General features: G+C 43.8%; 1 long non-coding RNA gene and 1 pseudogene across 1 annotated transcript; both read left to right on the top strand.

The window, feature by feature from the left end:
- The first annotated feature begins 921 nt into the window (after positions 1–921).
- Positions 922–1419, top strand: LOC138737455 (transcription initiation factor TFIID subunit 13 pseudogene; annotated as a pseudogene).
- Positions 1420–5719: 4300 nt separating this feature from the next.
- On the top strand, positions 5720–15613 carry LOC138737454 (uncharacterized). Its single transcript, XR_011340933.1, has 3 exons — positions 5720–5917; positions 7106–7767; positions 15318–15613. It is a non-coding gene; the product is annotated as an uncharacterized lncRNA (long non-coding RNA).
- The last annotated feature ends 8422 nt before the right edge of the window (positions 15614–24035 follow it).

The following is a 24035-nucleotide window of genomic DNA, read 5'->3' as shown; positions in this document are numbered from 1 at the left end:
CCATCAATCACTCGAAGACTATTGTAGAGAAACCAATAGGCTTTTATTCACTTGAGAATTTAGCATATCCCTACAGTTCAGCTGTCCTGCACTGAGTAACAGGGGGCTGTGGAGCAGTCTCCTTTATACAGGAGCCTGTGGGGAGCGATCACAGTTACAACCAGTGTGCTTGACCAGATAATTATACATGACAGTGGTTTACCACATTACCTCTAATTAGTAGTGCAAAAAATAAACTGTACATAGCATAAACATGTAAACAAACAAAGAACTGTAAACAGATAACAAATGTAAACAAACTGACTGTGCAATATGGAGAGAACAAAAGTGCACAAGTAAGAGTCCTTAAAGAAGTCTCTGATTGAGTTGGTTGTTAGGGAGTCTGATGGTGGAGGGGTTCCAGCTGTAATTGAACCTGGTGGTGCAAGTCTTGGGGCACCTATACCTCTTTCCTGATGGCAGCAGTGAGAACAGAATGTGTGGATGGTGTGGATCCTTGATGATTACTGCTGCTCTGCGACGGCAACGCTCCCTGTAGATAGTGGACTGTGTCTATTACCTTTGACAGGGTTTTCTACACCGAAATTTCACACCAGCTCTTGTAGATCAGTAAGAAGGAATTAATCAGTGATCTGAAAGAAGCAGACCAGAGTTGTAATGCAAGACATGTAATCAGTTCAGTGAATATTACCACTTCTGGCTTCCAATAAAGAAAACCATGGGGTGTGTCTGAAGTACAAAGCATTACTGAAATTACCTCCATATTTACAATCAGACAGGCAGCAGAAAAAAGTAGGAAATAACATTTCTGATTCTTTCTATTTAGTGGCTGCAGTCTGAAATATAGACACAGCCTTGGTAACTTGCAAATGGGAGGTTGGAGCTCCACCAGTAACTCACCTCAATACTACTTGTTTATTGATGGACTGAGACCCGTCACCAAGAAAGATAGCTGATGAGGACGAGGAGCCAGCATTTGATGAAGATGTGGAAGAAAGTGGAAGTGGTGCAGAGGGTGGACAAGGAAGGAGAAAAAGATTATTTTCTAAGGAACTGAGATGTATGATATATGGTTTTGGCGATGACCAGAATCCTTATACTGAATCAGAGGACATCCTGGAAGATCTTGTCATAGAATTTATCACTGAAATGACACATAAGACCATGTCAATAGGACGTCAGGGCCGAGTTCAAGTAGAAGATATTGTCTTTCTCATTCGTAAAGATCCCAGGAAGTTTGCAAGAGTGAAAGATCTACTGAAATGAATGAAGAATTGAAGCGTGCCAGGAAAGCTTTTGATGAAGCTAATTATGGCTCTTAGAAGTTTCCAAATCAAAGAGCAAATATGGAAACTCAGAATTGGCTTTCTTTGAAATGTACTTGAAGCACAATTTCACTCAAGTTCCTACTACAAATATAAGACAGAAGAGTAAAGTTCAACATGTCTGCAGTTCGGCAGAGATATGCAGATTTCTTTACTTTTTTTCATGCAATGTAGACATTATTTTTGAATGAAGAAATTCTTGTAGCCTGCCTTTAACAAATTTTGGGTACATATCAGGAAAAAGTGCATAGAACTGCACATGTTAATTTGGCCTGTTTTATAATAGTCAATATCATATAAACCTGATGTTTTGATTTTAATTCAAGTGAAGTACAATTGGAGAGCAAGAAATAATTGGAGCAGAGGTTCAGAAATAGGATCTACCCAAATTAAAATTATAAATTCTGTCCATAGTATAATTTGTATGCATTTTGCAATAGCAAGTTACAACTAAATTTGTCTTGCAGTCATTACACCCGCCTGCAAGAAATGCTGCAGCACCATGTCTGGGATAAAGTGCAAAAATAGTTTGACAAGTTTATAAAGTTTTCATTACAAATGTGGATAATTTAATATGTAATGTTGTCAGAAAATGTACATTGGCAATATTTGCTTAAAGATACAAAGCAAAACATCACAAGGCACTTCATTGGAGATCATTAGATTACCAAATTTGATAAGAAATTTCTTTTGGAGCTGCTTTGATTGTATTTTAGCATCTTATGAATTTCGGCCCTGGATAATGATTTTTTTTTTAATTGTTCACATTGTAGTTTATTACTGTTTTGTGACCCTTAATTTTACACTTGTTCTTTGTAATAGGTACAGTGTCAAGATTACTTTAACGCACTAATAAACTTTCAATCTAAAATTGAATATTGGCACCATCGAAATCAAAGTAGATTGTGCAAGGGGATTCTATTCGTTTGCATGATTAAAAAATTAATTTTGTACAACATGTTGAATAAATGAAAAATGAATAACATTTTTTTTAAATACCACTTGCTCATTCATGCTAGCACAAACAAACTGAGGTAAATATCAAACTAATTTATTTTGAAACTTGACATTATAAATGGGCCCTTCATTGATTCCAAAACTACACTTACAGATTGTCTTTTTGATGAGATTCCTTGCTTCTCTATTTGAAAATGTAAAACTGGCTTGAGTTCACGTGGAACTGAACAAAATTGGAGAAAAGAAATCAGAAGAATTTATATATAAGTGGGAATCAAAATTGTTGGTTGCTGTTAAGGACAAACCACTATTGAAGCCTTTACTCAACATTTGGAATAAAACGAATCAAGATATTGGTGGAGGGTCTTTATCACCTAAATTGCCATTGATTAATCCTCTTTTGATCTTTTCAAGAGATAATCAGTTCTTAAATACATGGAATTGTTGATGTGCTATGAGAGAGGACAATTAATGTCATTTGAACAATTGAGGAATAAATATGATATACCACGAACTACTCTTTTTTGTTATTTTCAATTAAGGGCATATTTGAAAGATAAATTAGGGCAAGCACTGTTTTTGTCTATTTGTACTGAGGTAGAACTTCTTATTAGGATTGGGAATGTCAAAAAAAATCTCTTTGATATATTCATTAATTAAGGAACTCCTAAACCAGATTTATCAGATCAATGTTTTAGATGTGATGAGGATGTAGGATCTTTCATACATTCAACATGGTCTTGTCCAAATGTAAGACCCTTTTGGGTGTCAATAAGTAATTTTCTGCAACAAGTTACAGGAGGTAGTTTTCTGTTAAATCCTGATATGTTTTTATTAGGAAATATTGAAGGTACAATTCTTAAATTGAAAGTATCAATTTATCAATTGAAACTTGTTAAATTAACATCAGCAGTTGCGAGAAAATGTATTGCAATTACTTGGAAATTGGATATATCTTTAACATTGCCAAGGTGGCATGGTGAAATTCAAAGTTGTATCCCTTTGGAAAAAATTACTTATAATCTAAGAAATAAATATTTCTATGTTTTTACAAATTTGGCACCCATGTACTCAGGTAAAGGGATTAAATTTATAGCGAGATTAGTTTTTCATTTACTTCTGGCTTTTATTAAGTAAATCTAATTTCCCAACAATGACTAATGCTCTCTCAGCATTTACCCTCTCAAAGTTTTAAATGATTGCAGAAATCCTCTCTTATTCTTCTATATTTCTTTCAGTACAGCCCAACCCTCTTCAAACACTCCTTGTAAGCTCTTCCCCATAGCCTTGCAAGTTAAAGGTAACAGGTGCATGGCAATCTTTGCAAGAGCACTCCAGATGGCACGCCATCTTCACTTGGAAACACACCAGAGACTGCAGATGTTGCAATCTGGAGCAAAATGCAATCCACTGGAGGAACTTAGCAGGTCAAACAGCATCTGTGCGAGAAGGATCTTGATCAAGAGTTGCATCCCGAAATTTTAAAATGTTTAAATTTAAGTGTTTTAAATTTAGACATACAGCACAGTTAAAGACCTACAACCTCCATATGTCTTGAAGGGTGGGAGGAAATCGGAGCGCCCGAAGGAAACCCACACAGATACGGGGAGAATGTACAAACTCATTACAGACAGCACCAGATTTGAACCTGGATCATTGGCGCTGTAATAGTGTCGTGCTAGCTGTTACGTTAACCATACCACCCATTATTTTACTCTCACTGATTCTGCTCGAACAGCCGGTTGTTTCTTTGCTCACATTGCTGATACTTCAAACTCCTGGAACTCCTTTCCCAATAGCACCGTGGGAGTACCTTCGTCAGGAGGACTGCGGATGTCCAAATTGGCAGTTCAGGACTGGTCAAGCCAGCGACACTGTCACCTACAAAATTTGCAACAGCTCCAGAATTGTATCCACGTGAGAGGCTCCATGATTACGGTCGTAGGCAGTGTGGCTAGCATAGCAGTTAGCACAGACCCCATGACCCCGGTTCGAATCCGGTCCTGTCTGTAAGGAGTTTGGACGTTCTCTCCATGTCTGTGTGGGTTTCTTCTAGGTGCTCTGGTCTGCTTCCACCCTTCAAAATGTTCGGTGGTTATAGTTTCATTGGTGTATTTGTTGGGCATAGGTTCTGTAATGCGCGTCGAAAGAACCAAAGACTTGTTGATCCAAACCAAGGCTTTTATTAACTAAAAGACTGGAGCATATCACAAGTAGGTCGACCAGTCCAGAATGACCTGGTCTGGCTAGGAGCAATCCTTTAAGACCTGCCAGTGGGTGTGGCTACACTCTCAGCCAATCACAGTCATCCTACACTACCATCTGTACATATGTACATATACACATTGGTGATAGAATCTGTACTATCACAGGCTCGTGGTCCAGAAGGATCTGTTACCATGCTGAATGCCTAAATTTAATATAAAGGTAAAGGTTCCATTATTGTCACATAACACTACATTTAGAATGTAACATACATGAAATTCTTTAACTTTGTTTAGCATAAGGAAGACAGAGAGTTGCCACTTTCTCAAGCGCCCCTCACAGAAATGAGACCCCAGTGAGGAATGAACTCGCGACCCCTGGTTTACAAGACCAGTGCTCTAACTGCTGAGCTATTGTCAGAAATGAATAGAACAAAAATGTCCCTGAGAATTTTTCAAAGCATTATCTGACTTATGGGGTTAATTTTGGTAACATCATTGAGTACATTGCCAAGATATGTTGCCATGAATGACCCTCCCCACTGGGAGAACTGTTGTTGTTCATCGGCTCGTTGTTGAGTAACTCCATGACATCGAGCCTTGAGTGTGGTTGTGCTCATGAAGGTGACCGGTTAAGCCAATCTGGAGTTGAAAGATATTTTTGCACAGGCTACAGTGGTTCTTGATGTTTCAGGTTTTCTTTTCCTCTTTGCTTCCTCCATTCGCAGTTCCTTATGAAGAGGTCCACCTCTTCAGCAGGTACACCCCAATACTTGTTGCTCCTGGTGGTGTGCATCACCCTTCATGGATGTTCCAAGACACTCTCCAAATCTCTTTTTCTGTCACCACATGACCAATTGCCCTCAATCAGTTCTCCATAAAGTAGCTGCTTTTGTATTCTACCATAAGACACATCTCCACAGTGAGATGAAAACCTGTCGGAAATTGCTTCAGTGGGACGAAGGTCAGAACAGAAGCAGGGAGACTTTGGATTTAGTGGTTAAATATGAAGAGGTGCTCATTGCTGACCATCCCAGAGAAAGTGATTATTCCTCTGCCATGGCTGGAAACGATAAGACGTTTGCGGAATGGAAGCTATCCCTTGCCAGTGAGCAGAGCTTGTTAATTAAATGAGTGTGATGGCACATAATACTATCTCCAATGTATATATTTGCATATAGCTGTTGTGATTGGCTGAGAGCCGTATCCACGCCAACTGGCAGGTCATAAAGGGGTGCTCCTAACCAGACCCAGGTCAGTCTGGACTGGTCGACCTCGATGTAATACACTCCAGTCTTTTGCTGATTAAAGCCTTGGTTTGAGTGAACAAGTCTTCGAGTCATTCGACACGCTACAATGAACAAGTGGGGAGTTCAAGAAAAACGCAAAAATGTTGGAGGAACTTAGCCAATCTTGCAGCATCCATAAGAGGTAAAGATAGATAACGACCTTTTCATGCCTAAGCCCTTCATCATGAGCAAAAATCAGGCAGGGTCCTTCGATCACAGTAGATTTTCGTGTTTCATCTACCCCTGTGACTGCACGTGCCCACACCTCCTACCTCACTACCATTCGGGGCCCCAAACAGTCCTTCCAAGTGAAGTAACACTTCATTTGTGAATCTGTAGGGGTCATTTGCATCCGATGCTCCCGTTGTGATCTCCTCTACACTGGAGAGGCTGGGGGCAGATTTGGAGATCGCCTTGTTGAGCACCTCAGCTCTGTCCTCTGTAACAGCTTGGATCTCCCAGTGGCCACCCTTTTCAATTCCTCACCCATTCCCTTTCCGACATGACTGTCCATGGTCTCAAGTACTGCCAAGCTTGAGGAACAACAGCTCATTCCATGTGGGAATCCTCCAGCCGGGTGGCATTAATATCAACTTCTCTGGTTTCTGTTTGACCTCCCCCCCTCCCCTCCCCACCTTTCCTTATGTTTCCTTTCCTCTCACTGTCTCTCTATCTCTCTTCCCTTTCCCCCTGTCTCCTTTATCCTCGTTCTGTATTCACAGGGCCAAACCCTCCCTGCTTCCCCTTGAAGAAGGGCTCAGGCCCTAAATGTCAGTAAGATTTCTTTACCTCCTATGGATGCTGTGAGATTGACTCCTACGATCATAGCATCTGCAGACTTTTATGCTTCACCCCCAACAATTCTCATCTTTCCTCTCTCCTGGTCTCCTCTCCATATCCAGCTAACATTTGTTTGTCTGTTGGTCTGTAATCCTCCTCTCCCTGCCCTTCCTTTTAACTCAGACACCTTCTTGCATTTTGCTCACACCTTGAGGAAGGGCTCAGGCCCGAAATGTTGGGAATACACCTTTGCGTCCTATGGACACTGCAAGACTGACTGAGTTCCTCCAGCCTTTCTGCGTTTTTCCTACAATTGCAGTGTCCAAAGATTTTCGAGTTTCGCCTCATCCTGCACTCCACTGGGGTTAAGATCCCTTCACTCAGAACTGACATATAATCAGGGTTCTTTCTACTGTATGTAATTACCAAATCCATGTTAATTTGATCCTTTAACCTCGCATGGATTATTAGAAGATGTTATTCCGTTCTTATTTATTACAGTCTTTTAGATCAAACTATTTATTCATCTTTTATCTGTCCTGTTTTCCAGAGTACTGTACTCAACCCCAGGACATTCCAACTTGCTTTGCAGCCAAATGATGTCTTCATGGAAGTTTAGTTCCTTTTTGTTAACATTAGTAATGTGGCAAATCCCCAAAGATATTCTCATGATGATGAACAGATGATACAGTTCAGGTGACGGGTAATATCGGAGGCTGCCGAATCTTTCCCATTTGACTCAGGGGCCAGAGGGGACCATGTTTTAATGCTTCATCGGAGAAACGGCATCTCCAGCTGTGCAATGCAGCAAGAAGCAGCCTCCCAATCTGTGCTCACGTCTCCGGTGATGGGCCTGAACCAACAATGCACGATGTTGCCAACTGTGCCAGCAGCCTCTGAATTCTGAAGTCTCAAGTTTATTGTCAAGCACAACCCAACAAAACAGCGTTCCCCAGTCCTCAATGAAAAACATGCAGTTATACCACCATACAGATAAAAAATACATACACAGAACAAGTATTTCATCTGTTCAAATAAATAATTAAATATTGTTTTGTGCAGGCGAGAATCTCAGATAGTTAGTGCGAGCAGTTCCTTTGGTCGTTCAGCATTCTCACTGCCTGGTGGTCCTGGCTCTGATACTCCTCTAGCTCTACCCCAACAGGAGCAGCTAAAAGATGCCGTGTGCAGGGTGGAGTCGCGAAACGAGAGGTGAGGAAGATATCGGGGATACTGTGGAATTTAAGGGATGACCCCCTCCAAGTGTTGGAGAAGAGTGAAATGCATGAAACCCCATAAAGTTTTTGACAAAGACTCTGCTGAGCCTTGCTTGTTACAAAGAGCTGCCTTGTGATAAGCACGCAGCTGAAGTTTCTAAGAAGCAGGAGTTGCAGTCTTGTCAGGAACTTGACATTTCATTAATCAAATTTCCTTTCAGTTTGTACCTTGCCATTCCCATCAGTTGGATTTCAAAAGACTAAAAACAAATTATCTTCACAGCTAGGGAGTTATTTTAATCAGGATTTTCTTCATTAGGTTTAAAAGAATATTACGCTTAGAATTAGCTTTAAAAATAGTTGAATTCTACCATTTTGAGATGTGGGAGTTGGCTGTGCATGAATTGGGTGGCTTGTTTGATTAGACTGGACAACGAAGATTTTGCTTCCTGAACACTTTTGGGTACATTTTATGGATTTTGGGCAGCTGTTCATGAAAATCACCCTAAAATTTTCCTATCACGTACTGCTTTCTAGATATAATTTATTTTTTGTGATTTCCTGTCATATTTTACATCTGCTTCAAGCATGCAAAACTATGCAGTACACACATGTCATCAAAAGTTCAGTTTCTGCATTCTCACTTGAACTCCTTCCCTGCTGATCTTGGTGCAGTCAGTGACAAACATGGTGTAAGGTTTCATAGGGTCATTGCGACCATGGAAAAGTGGTATCAGAGCAACTGGAATCCATCAGTGCTGGCTGACTATTGTTGGACCCTGACACGAGAGACATCAGATGCTGAGTGCAAACGAAAATCTGCAGTGAAACATTTTTAGGTCAGTTGATCTAACACAATGTCTCAGCATCATTATACCATTAAACATGCTAAGTTCAATAAAAGTTAATTTAATGTTTCTCCATCTTGCAACGTGATACAGCAAATGAAACTATCTTTGTGTTCACCTTGAAGCTGTCTTTCATAATCGACAATTTTATTTCAGGGAGCAAACATTTGAAAAAAAAAAATGTTGTCCAGTGTTAATGCATCTTTGGTTGGATTTCAAAGATAATTTATTGTCAGGGAAACAGTTTAGGATGACCAGAGTCCACAGGGCTACTGACCTTTCCTTAACATGCTTAAAACCTTGAACAAAACTTCCAAAGAGCAATGGTATTGACCAGTGTTTTGTCCTCCAATGAGATACATTTTAATTTTGTGGTCAATAGTCACGTGGGCCGCAACCTATTCCTTTGCCAACATGTCTGATCATGGTCTCATGCACTTCCAGACTGAGATCACCCACAACTTGGAGGAACTATTGCTGACCCAGCTGCGGCTTCCCCCTGAGCCCTGGCTCCAGCTTCCCCCAAGCCCCCTGGTTTCAGCATCCCCCTGGGCCCCCAGCTTTGGCTTCCCCCAAACCCCTGGCTTTGACTTCCCCCTAGACCCCCGTGTTCAGCTTCCCCTGACCCGGCTTCCATGGCCGCACGCCCCTCCTGGCTTTCCGGCCCCCCCCTTCCCCGGCTTCCCTGGCCCCCCGCTTCCCCAGAATCCCCACCCTCCCCCGACTTCACTAGGGCCCATTCTCTCTTTCATTTTACTGTTTCTGTTAGTCATTTTTCCATTGTTTGTCTCTTTAGTTTCTTCCTCTCTCCTGCTCCTGAGCATGTGCTTTCATCAGAGGAGCTGGAAACGATGATGGCGCCAAACTCCCCGGTTATCTGATGTCATGTGCACCTGAACCATGCATGCACTTTCCCCTAGCACACCCCATCTCCCGCTTCCCTAAAATCCCTGCTGTGTTTTAGACACGGCCGCTGGTGCTGCTGTTCCATCCCCACTACAGTCGTTTAAATTCCCTGCCTCTTTTTGAGAGGTGCCGGAGCGGCACTCCTGTGTGCTCCTGAAGGACTGCACCCCTGCCTGTTAGACTGCAGTCCTTCCCCTGCTCCTTCCTCCCTCTTCTGCTTCCCTCTTCTCACCATCTTTTTATTCAGATGCCTGCCTACTTTTCCACATCCCCGATTAAGGGCCCAGGCCCAAAACGTTGATTGCGTTTTACTTCCTGTGACAGTACAGATTCTATCACCAATGTGTATATGTACATATGTACAGATGGTAGTGTAGGATGACTGTGATTGGCTGAGAGTGTAGCCTCACCTACTGGCAGGTCTTAAAGGATTGCTCCTAGCCAGAACAGGACTGGTCGACCTACTTGTGATATGCTCCAATCTTTTAGTTCAATAAAGCCTTGGTTTGGATCAACAAGTCTTTGGTTCTTTCGACGCACATTACACTTCCTATGGAGGCTACATGACCTGCTGAGTTCTTCCAGTGCTTCCTACCTCACAGTTCAAGTGGCCCGGGTTCGATCCTGACCCCAGCTGGTTATATGGTGTTTGCTCTGTGACTGAGTAGATTTTTCTCCAAATGTTCCAGCTCACCTTCACCTCCCAATTACATGCTCCTTGGGCGACGAATTGGCTGCTGTAAATATCCCCAGTGCAGACGGATTAAGGGGAGTGCATGGATGAGAAAATGGGCTAGAGGGCAATAGTGAGGAACGAGAGTGATGGGGGTGCGTAGACATGATGAGTCACTCATCTGGTCTACGTGCTTGGCTGAGTAACCAGGGGAGTTAAGCTGCCTTCCGCAGGTTGATGTCCGAGTGCTCCTAAGTCAGAATCCTGCCTAAATGTGCCAAATGGTAATGAAAGCACAGAAATACTGAAGGAATTCATCAGGTCATGCAACATCCATAGGAGGTAAAGATTTTTTTTCCAAAAATAGACTTTGTTCACAATAAATTATTTATTTAAAAAAAAGAAAACCATTCAAAGTCTTTTCACACCCATAGTGTCAATCATAGCTATACATTCCAATCAATGTACATTATTACATTTGTTTTCTCTCTCTCTCTCCCCCTCTTCTTATATATCTGTGTGTGTGTGTGTGTGTGTGTGTGTGTGTGTGTGTGTGTGTGTGTATGTGTGTGTGTGTGTGTGTGTGTGTGTGTGTGAGAGAGAGAGAGAGAGAGAGGAGAGTGGAGGAAAGGTGAGAATTCATCGAGGGAGGGGGAGTTTGTGTGCGTGTGTGTGCGTGTGTGTGTGTGGGTGCATGTGTGTTTGTGTGTGGGTGTGTGTGCATGTGTGTGTGAGTGAGAGGAGAGTGCTGGAAAGGTGAGAATTCATCGAGGGAGGGGAAGTTGTGTGTGTGTGTGAGAGAGTGTGTGAGAGAGTGTGTGTGTGTGTGTGTGTGTGTGTGTGTGTGTGTGTGTGTGTGTGAGCGGAGAGTGGAGGAAAGGTGAGAAATCATCACGGGAAGGGGAGTTAACCCTGTGAATGCAGAGCTGGAGGAGACAGAGTGAGAAGAAAAGAGAGAGAAAGAGAGCTAGAGAAAAGGAGAAATCAGGATGGGGAAGGGGAGAGATGGGGAAGGCTAACAGAAACCAGACGTCGATGTTAATGCCATCTGGTTGGAGGGTACCCACACAAAATATGAGGTGTCATCCCTCAACCATTTGGCCCATTATGGCTATGTCAACCAAAGGTGGATGTCAGGTTAATCCCACCCCTCACTTCTTAGTCTGTAGCCCTCTCCGTGCTCATTTCAGGACCCCACAACACCGAGTGAAGATGCTTTTCTCAACAACCCTGTCACCCTTCCTCCAATTAAGTAAAACATGTACCCCTTACTTAATGATCTCTCTGCTGGGTGGCGGGTCGAGTGTCTTGGTCTAGCTGGCCTGTACTTGGAGCATAAAGGATGGTGAATCCATGGAATTCTTTTCCCCAGATGGCTGTGGAGGCAAAGTCTTTGGGCATATTTAAAATGGGGATCGGTTCTTGATTAGGGTTAGGGTTATGGGGAGAAAGGAGGAGAATGTTCCATGTTCTAATGGGGTTGAAAAGGGCAGGAGATCAGCCATGACTTGATGGGCCAAATGGTCTAAGTCTGCTTTTAAGTCTGAATTCTATGTACTAACCAAGACACACTGTTCTTTCCCCATCTCTCCACCTTCTAAGACTTGCCCCTGATGTCCTCCATCCCTGGCTGTTTCTGATTCATCCTCGGTGAAGAAAATTGGAATGTTTCTTTTGACACGAGGTTTTGAGCAACACAAGGCATCACCCTCATTGCTGAATGGTTAATCATACTTCTGGGAGATATTTCCACAGTGTCCTGGCAGGGTGACTACTCCACAAATACTCCAGGAATCATACTTTAGCCCCATAATAATGGTCTTTGGAACTGAGAGGAAGGTTTTTGATGCAGAATGGAGCAGATACTTGATACCCATGTTATACCATATATACACATTCAATAGTCAAATTTTGTGAACCCATTCTTTTGGGTAAAATTTAGGGTTTGGATCTGGCTGTGGCTGACCAAACGCAATTTTGTGTATATGACGATGCCGCTTTAGTTGCCCATTCAGAGCCAGCTCTTCAGCGCTTGACGTCCTGCTTTGCGGAAACTGCCAAAATGTTTGGCCTGGAAGTCAGCCTGAAGAAAACTGAGGTCCTCCATCAGCCAGCTCCCCACCATGACTACCAGCCCCCCCACATCTCCATTGGGCACACAAAACTCAAAACGGTCAACCAGTTTACCTATCTCGGCTGCACCATTTCATCAGATGCAAGGATCGACAATGAGATAGACAACAGACTCGCCAAGGCAAATAACGCCTTTGGAAGACTACACAAAAGAATCTGGAAAAACAACCAACTGAAAAACCTCACAAAGATAAGCGTATACAGAGCCGTTGTCATACCCACACTCCTGTTCGGCTCCGAATCATGGGTCCTCTACCGGCACCACCTACGGCTCCTAGAACGCTTCCACCAGCGTTGTCTCCGCTCCATCCTCAACATCCATTGGAGCGCTTTCATCCCTAACGTCGAAGTACTCGAGATGGCAGAGGTCGACAGCATCGAGTCCACGCTGCTGAAGATCCAGCTGCACTGGATGGGTCACGTCTCCAGAATGGAGGACCATCGCCTTCCCAAGATCGTGTTATATGGCGAGCTCTCCACTGGCCACCGTGACAGTGGTGCACCAAAGAAAAGGTAGAAGGACTGCCTAAAGAAATGTCTTGGTGCCTGCCACATTGACCACCGCCAGTGGGCTGATAACGCCTCAAACCGTGCATCTTGGCGCCTCACAGTTTGGCGGGCAGCAACCTCCTTTGAAGAAGACCGCAGAGCCCACCTCACTGACAAAAGGCAAAGGAGGAAAAACCCAACACCCAACCCCAACCAACCAATTTTCCCCTGCAACCGCTGCAACCGTGTCTGCCTGTCCCGCATCGGACTTGTCAGCCACAAACGAGCCTGCAGCTGACGTGGACTCTTTACCCCCTCCATAAATCTTCGTCCGCGAAGCCAAGCCAAAGACATCTGTTTTATTACATGACAATGAAAGAATCTTGAAATCTTGGAAGTTCCTGTTTCCCACCTGTATAACTCCACACAAACTTGTCTATGGAAAGACAATTCACATTATTTATCTGCAGTTACCACTAGGTGTCTCCACGGGGCCACAATGCATCTCATTTGGTCTTGGTAATGAGTGTAGGTGTTGTGGAGCATGTGGGAGAGGGGGGATGTGAACTGGGGGCTGGAGATGACACAGTGTCTGAGCAAGTGTGGCCAGGATACAGCAACTGACAGACAAAGGGCAGTTTTCTGAACTGTAGGAGGGCCAAAAGAATATTTTACAATTTTTAACATATCTCTTAGTCACAACGTCCGTTCTTTCAGCTGCCTGGAGTGAGCACAAATGATCCAGGGACATGAATTGAAGCATGGCAGCATAAATTCTGGTAAATAAGCAAACCTGGTTCATTTTATTTTAAAACTAGTTTCAGCAACTGTGTGTGTGAAATTACTGGAATGTTGCAAAAACCTTTCTAACTCACTAATGTCATCCACGGGAGTAAATCTGCCAGCAATTTCCTGTGACTCAAGACTCTCCAATGATGTACAAACTCATAACAGACAGCACTAGATTCGAACCCGGGTCATGGGCACTGAAATAGCGTTGCACTAACCGTTAATTTATATTACTGTAATTGTTGTATGATGTATATCTGTGTGGGCTGCAGAAACTAAGAATTTTGGTGCATCTGGACATTGTATTTGTGTGTGTGGCAACAAATTCATATAATCCAATATCTATTAAGTGTTGTTGAAGTGAAGCAGGGAGAGAGGGGACATGGAAGGATGTAATGTCAGAGTACACAGACAGATTGTTAACTCTCTGCCATATATACTTTGCTCTTAATGTGGAAAAATAATTCTTGTATATACTCGTGTAATTCTCGTCTTTTGGACCAATTTTTTGGGTCAAATTTGGGGGGGTTGACTTTTACATGGGTCATATTTTTGACCACGATAAGTACCCGCATCATTCCAGATGTCAGAAGCTTGGATGGCCGGGACCATATGGTAAGTCAGCGTTCAGGGCATCAGGTGCTTGGATGGGTGGGCAGCTGGGTCGAGGATCTGCATTTGGGGTGCTGGAAGCTCAAGTGGGCAGGTGGTCAGGGCATCGGGAGCTCAGGTGGGCAGGAGGCTTGTGCAAACATCTGCGGTTGGGGTGTTGTGATCTCGGGTGGGGAGGCAGCCGGGTGAGGATCCACTTTTGGGGCATTGTGAGCTGGGATGGGCCAAGAATGGGGGGGAGGTTGTCTATTATATGGGTTGACTATTACACAAGTATATACAATAAGAATACCTTCAGTGATAGTTCTGTGTTTAATTAACCTAGGGAAATAATTTCAGAACACAGGGCATAAATGAATCTGTGAAGGAAATACCTGCCTTTCAGTAACTTTATAACTAGAATTTCCATGGAGTCATAGACTGTTTGGGGTCCCGAATGGTGGTGAGGGAAGAGGTGTGGGCACAAGTGGAGCACCTCCTGCGGTCACAGAGATAGATGCCAAGGTGGGGGCAGGGGGTTGTCTAGTGCTAGGATCACATAGAGGTGGCAGAAATGGCAGAGGATGACTTGTTGGATGCGGAGGCTGGAGGGGTGGTAGTTGAGGAGAAGGGGAATCCTGTGCTTGTTGCATGTGGGGGCAGAGGGGCCAGGGCAGATATATGGGCAACAAAAATATGCTGGTGAGGGACAAGTTGATGGTGGGGGGAGGAAGCCATGCTTTTTGAAGAAGGAGGACATTCCAGAGGTTCACTGTCCTCTGACTTGGAAAACCTTGTTCTTTAGCCAGAAAGTGGTGAACCTCTGGAATTTGCTACCACAGGAGACTATGGAGGCCAAGTCATTGGGTGTATTTAAGGTAAAGATTGATAGGTATCTGAATGCACGTGAGTGGGGCTGAGAAGGAAAATAGATCAGATCGCAACAGAATAGCAAAGCAGACTCGACAGACCGAATGGCCTACTTCTGCTGATATCTTATGGTCTAAAACTTTCCTCTCCACGTACCTGTCTAAATGTACTTTAAGCATTATATTTTAACCTGGCATTTACCAGTTTCTTCTGCAGCTCATTCCATTTATTTCCCTCTGGTTCTAGATGGTGAGTTGGCTGCCTGTCCACCTCCAAATCAACTGCGCACTCTGAGAGTTTGTCCAAGGTCAGAATCACGCCACAACCCCTCCTCCCCCCCAACTCACTTTGCATTTTGGATGGGTCCCAGTCCCCAGCACCATCTTGTCAATGACTGTAATTGTCAGTAGATGAACTGGATGACCCCCAATCAGAACTGCCTCCAACACTCACAGACATGGAATCGCAACAAGGTTTGTCAGTAATTAGCAGTTGAATTCCTGGCCAATTCACACGGTGTCCAGAGGAGGTAAAGATAATAAATCAAAGTTTTGGGCCTGAGTCCTTCTTCAAGGGAGTTGCTATATAAAGATCACTGTATGACCAGCTGAATTTCTCCAGCATTATGTTTTTACTTCAATCATGGTTTCTGCAGACTTGTTTTTTTGACTTCTTAATACTGGAGATTGCATAGGATTGAATTTATGGGCATTTATTTTTGGTTCAGTTCTGGGATGTTTTCTCTATTTGTCTTTGGGGTTCAGGGAAATTGGGCGTTTTCCATTTTAATAAAAAGTTCACACACAACATGCTCTATCAGTCCCAGTACAGTGGGATGGAATTGAAATTAGCAACATCAACAAATCACACACAAACCCCGACTGTAATTATTTCTTCATTTCCTTTCATGCAGTCACCCCTTCCGTTTCCTGTCCCACTCCCTTTGCCTTTCCTCTTCCTTCCTCCACTGTAATCGTGTCACCCACCAGCGCGACCCATGGCCAAACAGAATTGGTCAATCATCCTTCTGCATTTTTTCAAAGCTAACTACAGTGTTCTTTAAAGCAGAATTATCCGAAAGTCTGCTCAGTCATAGAGTGATAGAGTCAGACAGGACAAAAACAGTCCCTTCTGCCCATCCAACCTATGCTGACCTCTTTGCTAATCCCATTTGCCTATATTAGGACCGTATCCTTCAATGCCTCACCTTACTTAAGTATCAAAGTGCCTCATAAACGTGGTAATTGCACCTGATTCCATCAGTAATTGCACCTGATTCCATCACCTGATTCCATCCTCCAGCAGTGAATTTCAGATATCAATCACCTTCTAATTATTAAAAACACTCTTCTGATCGCCTTTGAAAATCCTTCCTCTCACCTTAACCTCTGACCTCATGTTTTTCCTATCCCACCCTTGGAAAAAGGATTAGAGGGATCTGGTCCATTTCATGCAAAAGGGACTAGGTCAAGTAGGCACCTTGGTTAGGCTGAAGGAGTTGGGCTGAAAAGCCTGTTTCCACACTATCACGATATCCCTCATCCTCCTTAGCTTGATTAAAAACATGGGCAGCCCATTCAAGCTCACCCAGCAATTAAAAATTTCCAATTCAGATAATATCCCAGTGAATCTCCTCTGCACTCTCTCCAGAGCAGCCATATTCTTCCTATAACTGCACACGATACTGTGTTTTGTATGGTTGCAACTTAACTTCCCAAATCTCAACAAATTTAAATTCTCTTATTTAATCTTTGAGATTAAAAAAAATACCAAGATTGGAGCTGCATAACTCAGAAGTTGGTTTTTTAAAGTCCAAGGGAGAGTAGACACAGTGATTGTAGTAAAAACACAATGCTGGAGAAACTCAGCAGGTTACAGTGTAGTTTATATGGAGAAGATAAAGATACATAATCAATGTTTCGAGGCTGAGCCCTTCATCAAGGTATGAGCAAAATGTAGGCAGGCGACTGAATAAAATAGGGGGGAAGGGAAGGGTGAGGAGCATGATCCCACAGGCAGGGGGTAATCAGTGGAAAAGAGAGGGAAGACACAAGAGAAAGCAGTGGGAGGGGGTTGGCTCTGTGGATGGAGAGGGAAGGGGGTGGAGAGCTGGAGGAAAGAAGACAGAGGGCTAGGAGAGAATTGGAGAATGGGGAATAGTCTATCAGAAACCAGAGAAGTCGATGTTAATGCCATCCGGTTGGAGAGAGCCCAGACGGAATATTAGATGTTGCTCTTCCAATTTACAGGTCGCCCTGTAGAGTCCAGTCTGCTTTAGAAGAAACTATTTGCCATTCTATGATAATCTGTTCACTGGTGACTTCACTAATGACTCCAATTTTCAATATTCTCTGAAATAACTGTGGAAAATACACAAATTTGAGTAATATTAGCCTTGGCTGCAACACCAATTTGTTGTGAATAATTCAAAAACATTAAAAATCATTAACATTCACAAAGCAGCTTGCTAAATTTTCCCAGTTGCCCCATTCTCTCGCACCTCCTGTTGTCATTTACAGATTGCACCATTCCTATTGAATGCAGAGGTCTAAACAGTTGCATGGACTGACGCTCTCCAGCCATTACCCCTCACCTTGTGTCTATCAAAAGTTTAACAAAACAAAAATAGTTGAATGAGAACACAGTGAGTCGTGTTTTAGGGATGAAGACATGAAGTGCCCACTCATCCTGAATGATCTGCAGCTCTCTCAGACTCTGTCCAGGTCAGTGTTCACAAAGTCAAGCCAACACATACTCAGCAGGTTTACTTTTAGACCAGGCGCAGAAACACACACACGCGCGTGCACACACACCCCACACACACACACACACACACACACACACACACACACACACACACACACACACACACACACACACACACACACACACACACACACACACACACACACACACACACACACTCAATGCTTGATTGTCCGACTAACATCCAGAGGGGAGGGTGTTGGATTTCTGACTCTCCATCTCCAAGCTTTCCACAAGTTATCTGCCAACCTGCTGTGGACAATGTTCAGCTAGTACTTGGGATCGTCACCAGGTGGCGCATCAGGTCAGCTTCCATGACAGCAGCCAAGCAGAGCCAATCCAACCTCAAAGTACACTGCTCATGTTTTCAGAGAACATTATTATTTGGGCAATTCAGATGCAGGGGCTCAACCCGAAACATTGACCATCCCTTTGCCTCCATAGATACTGCTCAACCTCCTCAGTTCTTCTAACGGTAAAAACACAACGCTGGAGAAATTCAGCAGGTCAAACAGTGTACTTTATATCGCAAAGATAAAGATACTTAACCATTAATGTTTCGGGCTTGAGCCCTTCATCAAGGCAGCCCTTCGTACAGAAAGATACATAACCAACATACCTTGTTGATACCTTTGCAATATAAAGAAAACTGTTTCACCTGCTGAGTTTCTCCTGCATTGTGTTTTTTACTATTTTCTTTTAATGACTTGGAATTTGCTCAAGGTATTGTTGAACTACCTTGCCTTAGTTAAACTAAAATTATGTTGTTCCTATGGTTTTTTTGATGCAAACCTTCCACTAGTTCAATGGTTCAATGTAATGGTTTTAATACAATATAGTATTATCCGTGATTCATCTAGTGATTTTACTTGGGCAGGCACCCAAACAAAAAGGTGTTGGGGGTGGGGGTGGGGGGGGGTGGGGGAAGACAGTGGGCCTATATTTTGCTCATACCTTGATGAAGGGCTCAATCTTGAAATGTTGGTTATGTATCTTTATCTTTGCTATATAAAGTCCACTGTTTGACCAGCTGAGCTTCTTCAGCACTGTGGTCTTACTTCAGTCATGGTGTCTGCAGACTTTGATTTTGTCACTCCCGAGTTCTTTTAACAGCTTGCCTTTGCTCCATATTCCAGGCTTTGTAGACTCTTGTGAGTCAATGGATTTTATATAGAATATGAGGAGGGTGGAATCAAAGGGGTTGGCATTAAAGGAGCATCTTTCGACTCCAAAGTGCGTCACAGAATGGTCGACGTCTCGAGTTGAAGCTCCTTATCAAGACTCACTGAGATTGCATTCTACTTGAGAAGGATCCCCTTGGTTTGTAAATTCAAAGGCATTTTTTTTTCCAAGTGCAGTAAAGCCAGTGGTTGGAGCTGCATCTTTCTTGAAGTTGCATAAGTATAAGAAATAGGAGCAGGACTTGGGCTGCTCTGCCATACAATAAGATCACTATAACCTTCTACTGCCTCCTTGTGGCACAGTGAAGACAATGTTCATTATGTCTCTGGACCAGCAATCTTGACCTTTTTATTGCCTATGGCCCCCTCTGCACTCTGCTCAAAGTTTATGGGACCCAGTCAAGTTGTCAAGTTTAGATGGATTCTTCTGTATTTCTCTTCCACCGACTACATTTTAAAAATCACAAAGATTTTATGATTTCTGTCAGTGCACCCCCCCCCCCCCCACCAACCAAATGTGCTGCAGCCCCAAATGGGTCCCGTTGAGAATGGCTGCTCTAGATGGACAGATTCTCACAATGCAATGTGAGGAGGAGCAGCACTTCCTCCACTAAAGGTGGTTGAGAAGGATCCTGACAACTGGCAAACAGCAGGGACGCCCTCAGTTATTAACGCCATAAAATTTCTCTCCTTTTTTGAAGGTGGTCATAATTATAGCATCTCCGAGATCCCTGGGTGTGGGAGATGAAGCTGTCAATTTGCATGACAGCTTCCTCTCCACCGAGTTTTAGAACTTTATCAGGGGCATTATCTGCTCACAGAACCTGAAGGTGTTTAGTTGAGCATAAGGTCACTTCAATAACTTCTTGATCTGAGCTAAACATCTGGGCGATAACGTAGGCAACGCGGAAACCAATTTATGCAAATCTAAGTCACGCAGACAGCAACCTGATAATGACCAGAAATGTTATGGTGATATTGTATAGCATACAGAGCAAATTGAGATGGAGATGAGAGAGCAGTCTGAGGAGATTTGGGACCTCATCAGAATCTCCATCAAGCCTCTACAGGAGCACTGTGGAAAGTATACTGACTGGTTGCATCACAGCCTGGTTTGGTAATTCAAGTGCCCAGGAATGCAGAAGATAGCTAGAAGATAGGCAGGTCCATCACAGGCTCCGACCCTCCCATCCATTGCTGACAGCTACGTGAGGCGCTGCCTCAAGAAGGCAGCCAACTTCATCAAGGATCCCCCCACCCACCCCTCCCACCATCACCCTGGTCACAACCTCTTCTCACTATGGTGCACCTATAAAGGACTGTCTGCACTACTGCAAGTCCCTTTTTTGCAGTAGGATTACTGTGAATAATTAGAGCACTGGTTTTGTAAACCAGGGGTCGTGAATTTGTTCCTTGCTGGGGCCTCATTTCTGTGAGGGGCACTGGAAAAAGTGGTGACTCTCTCTGTCTTCCTTACGTAGACAAAAGCTAAAGAATTTCATGTATGTTACATTCTAAATCTAGTATTGACAGGAATGGAACGTTTACCTTTACCTTTATTGTCTCTTTTACTTAAATTCAAAGAATCCAGGAAATTGATCGGCATAGATCTGTGTTTGGGTCAGCATGAAGGAGTTGGGCTGAAGGGCATGCTTCCAGGTTGTAAAACTCTCTGACTGAATTATCTTTCATTTCATTCCCTGAACCAAAGCAAAACTCTTCTGCACACATCTTAACGAACACTCAATGCCAGCCATTCCCATGGGGACCCCCCTGCCCCCTCCCCCACCCCCACTTCTTGTGAAGAATTGGGGAATTAAGGGTTATGGGGATCTTATTGAATGGCAGAGCAGGCATATTTAAGTAAAAGCCTTGTTTTCTTTTCACTTCACTTAACATAAATATTTTCAATGCTTTTTTTGTAGTCAGTAGTAGGAGAGAAGAGTGAAAGAAACCAAAGCTTGACTGCTTCACAGGGAAGGGGGCCCATAAACTGAGCAGAGTCTTGGGGGTGGGGGGGGGGGGGGGGGCAGAGCTGAAAAAAGGCTTGAGAATATCTCCTCAATACCATTCAAGTGTCCCTTTGACTCACACTGGCCTCCAGGCTGAATCTTTGAAGGGTGGAGAGATCTTCCTTGCCTCCCAGCCAATACTACCACATAATCAGCATGAATGAAGGGTAAATTAACTGTGCTTTCAGATTGCTGTTTGTGGGAACATCCTATGTGTAAATTGTTGCCTGCCCGTTTCCTATTTAACAGAAGGTTCGAGGTTCCTTTTATTGTCATGTCATAATATATTAAAAATGTGATGGGTACAGTACATGATGTATATTAACCTTTCCCTGCCATAAGGCAAACAAAGAGTCACCATGAGCTTTGCCCGGTGCCCCTAACAATAGGAGAAAGAGAAGCAAATGAGAAACCTTTCAGAGCCACTGGATGTCCGTGAATTCGCCTCCAGCGCTCCCGCAGTCTCTGCAGCCGCACAGATTCCTGTTCGATTCATCGGCGACCTGAACTCCAGATCCAAACCTCCGACATGAACAGGAAGCCTTCAGGGCCCGAGGCCTTTTGGGAGCCCTTCTTGCCTAAGGCACCCTCTCGAAACGCAGCTCCAATACCTGGTTTCTGTGAGCCAGTGTCAATAACCAGCATCCTGTGCAGGTCCTTCAGCCACTGACCCCTCACTGGTCCGCTGCCTTGGTCACCTTCCTGTAGTGTCATCCTCGTGCTTCTCCTTCCTAATAGGGTCTGGGGGGAGGGTGTTCTCTCCGTTTCTGGTGTCCTGCACAGGTCCCTGCTCCCTTAGAATCTGCAACCCCTCATGGTATGCTGTCTGGCACAGACCCTGCGTTCACAAAATTTTAAATTAAAACACCATCGGCTCCTACATTCAAACTATCTGTGGTGCTTTAAAGTGCAATGGGATGGATGCTTTTCAAGGATACCTGTGTAAGCAATCTGGACAATCTACTCACTCACCCACCCCAATAACCACCTACCCTTTCTGTGAAGCAGTCTACAATCTCTACAATGCCTCAGAACCAAAACAAAACAGTGGGAGCAATTCATCCTCAATCCAAGACAAGACAAAGGAGATGATTGTGGACTTCAGGAGGACCAGGAACAACCAGCCTCCACTACACATTAATAACTTGGTAGTGCAGAGCACCAAGTTCCTCAGAGCCCACTTAACAAGTGACCTATCTATCCTGGATACACAACGTCTCCTCACTTATCAGTGATTGCACTTTCTGAGAAGACTGAAGCGGGCAAGGCTACCGGCCACCATCATGTAACCAGGATCCTGTGCAGGAAGAGCTCTATTGGGAGTGTCCTGGCCAACTGCATCACAGTGTGGTATGGTTGCAGTAAAGCATTGGAATGGAGGTCAATCCACAGTACCATTCGAATGGCAGAGAGGATCACTCCCCCCCCCCCACCTCCCCCCATCGATGTGATCTACTGGGATCAGTGTTGGGAGAAGGAACCCAAAGTCATTGAGGACCACTTTCACCCCACACACAACATCTTCCAGCCACTACTGTTGGGAAAGAGATGCAAGAGCATCGGAGCCAGAACCACCAGGCTGAGGAACAGCTTCTTCCCACGGGCAGTGAGAATGCAGAATGACTGAATGAGCTGCTCATACAAAGCCTCCGAGACTGTACTATTTATTAAATAATATTTATATATGTACTGCATAAGTGTATGTGTATTTGCATGTTTTTGTGCTGAGGACCAGAGGATGCTGTTTCATCGGGTTGTACATGTACAATCAGATGATTATAAACTTATGCTTGAATCCCAAAGGATACCTGAGAAGATGGCGATGGGAGAGCGAGTCTTTCTTTTATGCTCCCTCTGTGCACTGATTTACATTGGTATGATATGTTTTGATATGATATTGGGGTTTATTGTCATATATTGAAGTACAATGTACAGATGCAGTGAAATTCTTATTTGCTGAAACTACACATGTACATAAAATGCAATAACAAAAGCTTATACAATATTCAGTTACCACAATGTGTCAAGAGACTAAAAAAAGATAGATTAATAAATAGTCACAGTTGTCCATGATTTGGAAGCTATTTTATGATCCTTCCCTTCTAATATTTCATGGGCTCCAATCCATGACTAAATAATCTTATATTGCTACACAATGAGAACCAGGACTAAGTTCACCTTTTGCATTTATTCATGATTCAAGATTCAAAGTTCCTTTATTGTCATGTAACAGAACATGTAATATTATGTGAAACTGCCTGCTGTAAGACAGACAAAGGGTCCTCCATTAGTGTCGCCGGGCTTCCCTTATCCTAGACCTTTCACATTGCCATGTAAAATGGGGTTAACTGGGCAATTTGCTCAGTTGATGACCCAGGTGGTGGCAGAACAGTTCCAGCGGCATGGGAAATTATGGGTAAGGAAGAGGGCCATTGCTCCCGTACTCCCGTGTTGAATCATCCCTGCGAACTGGAGAGGCCTTCACAGCAGCTGCATATCGCGGCACATCCCCCCCCCCCCCCCACCCGCCAACCGTTCACAGCAGTGGCACATTAAGGCTGCACTGCGACAGCATCCTGGATTGAACTAGCCAGGGGTTTCCCTGTGATGTCACCTGAGTAACCGGGTCCGATATTTCCCCTTTCAAATCACTGGAAGAGGACACCCACTTTTACTGGGTCCCCTGATCACCTCTGAGGTAAGTCTGGGACTCGATTGGGTTTTGACCGGTTGGACCAAGCAAATTTCCCAGTTAACCCCATTTTACATGGCAATTTGAAAAGACCTGCTGAATGTGTGTGGATCTGAGAGATCGCACAGTTGACTTTCAATCCATCCTGCAAAGATCAAATCATTGTCCCTTGCTGAATGGCTCCAAAGCAAAAGAAAACAAGCCTCCCATCATAGAATCAGCTGGACAGTGCCCCCATTTGAGAATTGTCCACTCTCTAGTCCACTGCCAGGTATGTCCTGAATGTACAGAAATTTCCCCACATGTGTCTCTA

The sequence above is a fragment of the Narcine bancroftii genome, chromosome 6, assembly GCF_036971445.1.
Source record: "Narcine bancroftii isolate sNarBan1 chromosome 6, sNarBan1.hap1, whole genome shotgun sequence".
NCBI classification, from domain to species: Eukaryota; Metazoa; Chordata; class Chondrichthyes; order Torpediniformes; family Narcinidae; genus Narcine; species Narcine bancroftii.
The sequence above is the reverse complement of the archived record's forward strand: the minus strand, read 5'-3'. Positions and strand labels throughout refer to the sequence as shown.